Consider the following 7158-nt stretch of genomic DNA (forward strand, 5'->3'; position numbering starts at 1 on the left):
TAATCTGTTTTTTATATGTAGCATTCATAAAATCAGTGCTAGTCAAGATAATTAAGACATCCATCTCACTAAATTGTTTTCTAGTAGCTTTATAATCCTTTGTGCACCTTTCCCACTAGTTCAATTTTTGTAAGACAAAAAGCAATTTTGACAAATGATACAATTATATAGATCAATGAAATAGCACAAAGGAACATATGATGTAATTAACTACCTATTTCAAAAAATTGAAAGTTCATTGTAATTCAGAAAACACTTTAATAGGCTTAAAAACTAAGTTGAATGCTGGGAGAAAGAAGGCAGAGTCAATGGAATGCCATGTAGCTACCATAGGAGACGGACACCACAGAACCTTGCCAGTAAATGAGGAGCCTCATAGTAAAATATAAAAAATGGAAATGGGTTATTTAAGATATGAGTTAGCCAGAAATACACTTAAGCTATTGGCCAAATAGTATTGCAATTAATACAGTTTCTGTGTGGTTATTTCTGGTCTGAGTGACTGGGGAACAAACAAGCATGTTTTGCCCACACCCCATATTTATTTGAATCCCTCTCTGTGAAGTTGTGGATTCTTAAAAATTGTCATCTGTTTAATTACTCCTTATCCTCATGATCTGGCCCTAGAGATTGTTGGTGAGGAGAACTACTGATAACCTAATGGCTGATATAGTAAGATAACCAGAATAAACTGGTAATAAAACAGTGATTAAAATTAACCTCCATTCATACACAGATCTAAAGAGGTATTTTAAAGGATGAGTTTATGCCTGAGTTACTTTAACTGATAATTTGGGTACACAGATTGTGTGTGACAAAGATCCATTTCTTTATCAAATTACTTTTTTAAATCTCATGTTGATCGATGGACCTGTGAACAAAATTCTGACATACTTGGAACAACTGAAATGTCTGTCCCCGAGAGAAACTAGCACCCAGTACAGCTGTGCACTTGAGTGAATAGCTCATACATCACTAAGTATTCAGTTTCTTGAGGACAGTTTTATAAGGGGGCTTTTTTACAAACCCTTAGCTCTTCTGGAGTTCACAGTATAGAACAGGCAGCCCTCACCTGTGCGGCAATCCTTTTTCTGCCCCTCAAGTGTTGGGATTATATGCATGTACCATCATACCCAACTGCATTTAGTCTTTAGATTGTGATTATTATAGGGACTCCCAGATGCAGTTGTGAAGGTCTATATGATACTACTATCTATATAAACTGCAAATCAGTAATAATACATGCAAAAGTTGGTTGTTACAGTTTTGACATGTTTATTCTCTTACAGGTTCTTGTGTTTGAAGCCTGTTTATGTATGTGACAGTGTTGAGGTGCTGGGTTATAGTATGAGGTCTCTACTGTTCCCTCCCATTATCACTGAAGTTTACTCCCTGCTTCCTTTCCATCCCTCTCTCCTTCCCTTCAGCATTGGTGCTGGTTATAGGACCACCATCTTAGCCACCACAATATAAGCTCTTAGACTCCAAATTTTTTAACTGGATATACATATATAAACTACCAGCTAAAGTATTCCATTATTCTAAAATAATTTTACATATATATTTGTGGGTTGTTTTTTAAGGAAGCACTTGTTCTCGATTTTTATTAGGTCTCTCTTCCTTGAGAAAAATGACCAGTGATAAAAACTAGAAGAGGAAATGCTTATTTTGCTTCTTGGTTTTCAAGAGTTATTAGTCCATCTTAGCAAGACAGGTGTATTAACAGGATTCGCTAAATACCAGGTAATGAGAGCTGGAGGTATCCACTCCTCATAATGGTAGAGAACAAGGAAACAGAGATTGAAGGCCAGAATGAGGAGTAGGTATAAACTTCAAAAGTCTGTGAGAAATGACCCACTGCCACAGGCTCAAAGTTTTACCACTATTTTGAGAACCATGAAAGACTGAATTAAAGCAATAACAGCTATTGTTGCAAGCACCCAAAACTTCAGTTCCATAAGCAGTATCTAAGAGTTTTATTAAGATCAATTGTCTGACTCCATTTCCCAGCAGCCATCAATTGCCAGAAGCTCTTCATGTTTGAGTGGGAATTCATGTCTACTTTCTTTCTCCATGGTGGGATTTGGTCTAGCTAGGGCTTGTACTAGGATTCTGCATGCTGTCTCACTGGTTATGAATTCCTATGTGCAGCTGCCTTGTGTTCCAAGGCGGAGTCCAACTGTATCTTTTGACTTTCAGCTAAATACTTTTCTGACACAAGGCAAGACACCAATATTTTGCTGAGTATCTTTAAGTCTATCTGCATCTCATCCCCAAACAAGGTGATTGTGGCTATCAGTTTATGCAAAAATTCTTGTCTCTCCATCAGGTTTCTGTTGTTAAATACCTTTTAGCTCCCTTCAGCAGTTGAGACCTAGTTATACCTTTAAATTTGTTTTTAAGTTTTATAACTATTTTTTTCTAAATTCTGGGGTCAACTGGGTGACAAAGGAAATTTTTTGAGCAACTGTCTTTAATCCTAAAAATTACCTAAAGTCTCCATGGTCAGTGTTTGGCAGAAGGGATATCCATTCTATACAGGCAGCATTGTCCAGCAGCAATTCCCTTGCTGGACCGGGGAAGTTTTTTCTAATTTTTAAGAGAATGGTAACTTTTGAGTTTTCTGATTATACAGATCACCCTTTAAAGGAGGCCATAAATCATGGAACAGAAAGAAGTGGAGCTTCCTTTCCCCTTTCTTGGGACTGTTTAGAATGGACAGGGCAGTGAAGGGAATGCATGGCCCAGAAAACTATTCCTCCCTCCCTTTGTACCTTCCACATAGAATACAGGGTACAGGGACCCTGGATGACGGGCTCAGCCCCTCCACACAGGGACCAGTATGTCATTGGAGACAAATGATGAAACAAACAGCACTACATGATTGGGACAAGTGTTGTTTGTTTGTTCTTATTGTTGTGTTTTGTGTGTTTCTCTAGGTGACCTGGCAGAGACAAAAGGATTCAGGTCCCCAACAAGATACATAAAGATCCTAAGCTAGGAGGGTTGTGTTGGGGGAGGTTTTCTACTAGAGAAAGGCACTGGGAAATAGAACTGACAGACATACATAGAAAGACAGAGAGAGACTATAAAGACAACCAGGGATGGCTAAAATATATTCATGCACCTGAACAAACATGGATTTGTTGGAAGAAGAGACCAATTGTTTTCCAGCTGCCTGGCTAGCTCAATTGGTAGAGCATGATACTCTAAATCTCAGGGTTGTGGGTTTGAGCCCCACATTGGGCGCCAGTTTGTAGTAAGGAGGCCGGTTGTTTGTCCTGGCAGCCCAGAACTGAAATAATCACACAGAAACCATATTATTTAAATCACTGCTTGGCCCATTAGCTCTAGCTTCTTATTGGCTCTTATATATTAATTTAACCCATTTCTCTTAATCTGTGTATCACCATGTGGCTGGGGCTTACCTGCTAAGGTTCCAGCATCTGTCTCCGATGGCAGCTCCATGACTTCTCTTTTACTGCCTTTTTTCTCCTCCCAGTATTCAATTTAGTTTTCCTCCACCTAGTTCTGTTCTACCCTATCAGGCCAAGCCAGTTTTCTTTATTCATTAATGGTAATCACAGCATACAGAGGGGAATCCCACATCAGGGATTTAACAGCAGTGTGTGACCTATGTGTTGAAACAGAAGGCACTCTAACCACTCTAACCAGATTTCCCTCCAGAGGTGATAAACCAGGCAACTTTCTAATTTGCCTCTTCTGGGGATGGAGGTATCAGACTCCTCCAAAGCATTAGGAAGCAATTGATCAAAGGGATTCTAGTGGACCTGGGACATCTCAAGTTGTGTATTCTTCAGAAGTTCCTTATCCACCATGCCCTTTCCCACCCTGAGGGGCTCTGAAACCAGGTATCTTCAAGTCCAGTACATGGAGATCTTGGTTGAACCTCTGGAGATGTGGGCTCTACCAGAGAAGTCTTGGACACAAGTTTAGGACAATAGAAAGCATTAGCTGGGCAGTGAATATACTGGGTATTCATGATCACAGTGAAACCCTGAACCTTTCTCAGGTTGACCTTTTATGTACAAATACCATATCCTGGGTTGATATACTTCATTAAAAAGACCAGTTACTCAGAATCAGAGTTACCAAAGCCACAAAATAAGCTTAGTAGTTTCCCAGAACTGTGAGCTTTGATGAATTAGGACTTTATTTTTGTTTTTGGTGGTACTATTTATGTACTCAGTTTTATGGCCTGAATAGTATTTCTGTCATAAAGTCAGCTATACTAAGGTCTATGATTCTGTTAAAACATAGCTACAACACAGTAAAGTGAGAACAGAGGACACTATTAGACATGACCTATACTACACAACAACCATAGACTCCTGTTTACAGTTTATAGATTCAAGTGTAGGTCCAATATTAGTGAATATTGACAAAGCATTTCTCTAGTGCTTTATTTTATTCTCTACCCATTTTTATATTTTAAATACCTTTTCACTTTATTTCATATTTTGAATTATTAAGTATGCATTTTTCTTCCTCTTTGTAAATATGTAATTTTATTCATGTTTTTCCATATTTTATCATAAGATCCTATCTCTGGCTTTCTTGCTCTTTTATCTTTCTTTGCCAATGAGCCAGCACACAGGCACCCTGCACCATGGGAAAAAATTGTTCCTGTTCTACTTCAGAGTACTAATATGTGGAGTACTTGAAGAAGAACAAACATTGAACACCAAAATCAACAAAAATTAAAACCACCCCCAAACAATTAAACAGAAGCGGGCATAATCCTGACAATGCAATTTTCCAAACAGTTCAGATGTTCAGCAACCACATTTTAAGATGTTTACAATCTTTACCAAAGACAATAATGCAAATAGAACTTTAAGAGGCTGGAAGTGTCTATTTGTAAAAAATCATTTTTCTGTACAAACATGGAGACCTGATTCAAGTCTTCAGCACACTTAAGAATTTTGATATGGTCTTGTGGAAGCCTACAATCCCAGCTGGAGAAGGAGATACTGGGCTTCAGCTGCCTGCCTCAGTGACAGTTGTGATATCAATGGCTTCAGCATGTGCATGAGCTCCTGGAAACATGGCACTCGTGTACACACATGACCCACAACCACATATTCCCATGTGCAGAGATACACATATGAGCACATAGAAAGTTAGAAATGCTTATGTTGAAACTCGGTTTCCACCTTGTCAAAATGGGACAGGAAAGAGAGCTTAGAACGTCAGGGTATTTTCTACTTTCATAGGACTGTGGTTTAGTTTCTAGCATCTGCATGGTAGCTTAGAGCTCTCTCTATCTCCAGTTCCAGAGGATCTGTGTACTCTTCTGCCTTCCAGGACATCAAACAAACAAACAGTGCACTTACAAACATTCAAGTAAAACATTCATACACATAAAATAAAATGAGATAAATCATCAAATAGCAAAACAATACAAGGCAGAGAACCAATGATTATAAGAATGCTAGGAATTAGAAAAACCCTCATACATTGTAGCCATTTTGCTGCAATGGAGAGAACTGGAGGAGTTTCAAAACTAAGCATAACACAACTTATGGCCATTATCTTCCACTTGTGGACATGCACCTAAAGACCCATATGCCCTCCCACAAAGATACCTGCCCAATAGGATTTATTATGGCCATTCTTTTCACTACAGCAAGAAAATGCAGCAGCCTAAATGTCCATCAACAAAAGGAGACTAAGAATATGTTTCCTCAATGCTTTCGAATTTTTTCCAAGGAAAAAAATTATAATAGAACTGGAACGTATGTTAATTGAAGCAACCCAGGCTTCAAAAGACAATTACTACATGCTCTGTCTCATAATAACATCTTTGTATTAGTAAATATTTGTGTTCTCATGCATATGTGCATAGAAGTGGGAGAAAGGGGTCAAATGGTGGGACTAAATCATTTGTGAAGGGCAGATAGTAATAGAACACGAAATGTGAGAGTGGAAGGAGAAATACTGGGGCAAAGGGTTCTGTGAGGGTGTGTAGTGGAGCAGGAGCAGGAAGAGAATCAATCAAACCCAAGCTTATAGGACAATGCTCTAAAGCAACTCATTACTTCATGAGCTAATTTTAACATCTAATGTTAAGTGTAAGACAAACTAATTCAAGATCTTTGTTCTGCATCAGGTCCTAAAATTATTCTCACTCTCAGTGTTTGTGGCTCCATATTTCCACAGTTCTTTCCAGACTACCATGCCCACATAATGGGTTCTAATTTCTAATCTCCCACTGACATATGAAGACTTACTTTGGCATACAAAGGATAGAATATAGAATAAAATCTGAACTATTCAGAGATAATGTGGAAAACCCAGTTTGGACACCTGATGAAAAAATGAGAAGAAAAATTTATCAGCTTCATAGAAGAATTGATGACTTATTGTGAATTTTATAGGGCACTCTGTGCTTAAAATGAGTTGTATAAGCCAATTCATCAATATACTTATAGAGTATTGTTTCAGTAGTTCTATGACAAATACCTGAAAGGAAGAGTTTGAGAACATGAGATATTTACTCTGCCACAACACAAGGACACAGAATTTCAATCTCCAATACTCTCTGGGCCCACTCGTACTCTGATCCTCAGGCACAAAATGATGTGTCTTCTCTAAGAATCAAGTGATGAAGTCTCAGCCATCCTTGCATTGAAGCAGAAACATTTCCTTCTTTGTCAGGGCCATACCATAGGAGGGTCTTTATGTTATAATAGAGTTTTAACCACATCTGATCCAACCATAATGACCTTATTTACACTGGTCACATCTGAAAACAATATATTGTCAAACAAGAATTGCATGATAGAGCCCCTTTGGGCGCTGGAACAGAGTGGTGAGCGCATTCAGGCGGGAGTTCCTTTGTTTCAATAGCCTGCCTGCAGCAAGGTAGGCCTTTTCTCAGCGAGGTTCCTGGACACCTAGGGGCTCTGATCCTGTATCAGATGATCCATCGGAGGGATGAGTGAGTTTCTGACCCATGGCAGCAGCCCAGGAGATGGAGCACAGACATTCCTCAACCCCCTTTACTTCCTGGCCATCCTGCAGGGGCTACTCTCCCTGGCTACTGCCTCCCTCTTCCTATCCCCTCCCAGCTTGCACCCAGTAAACCCCTCCCATCTTCCTCCCTTCTTTGGGGCCATAAGATCCCCCAACTCA

This window comes from Arvicola amphibius, chromosome 10 (assembly GCF_903992535.2).
Source record: "Arvicola amphibius chromosome 10, mArvAmp1.2, whole genome shotgun sequence".
NCBI classification, from domain to species: Eukaryota; Metazoa; Chordata; class Mammalia; order Rodentia; family Cricetidae; genus Arvicola; species Arvicola amphibius.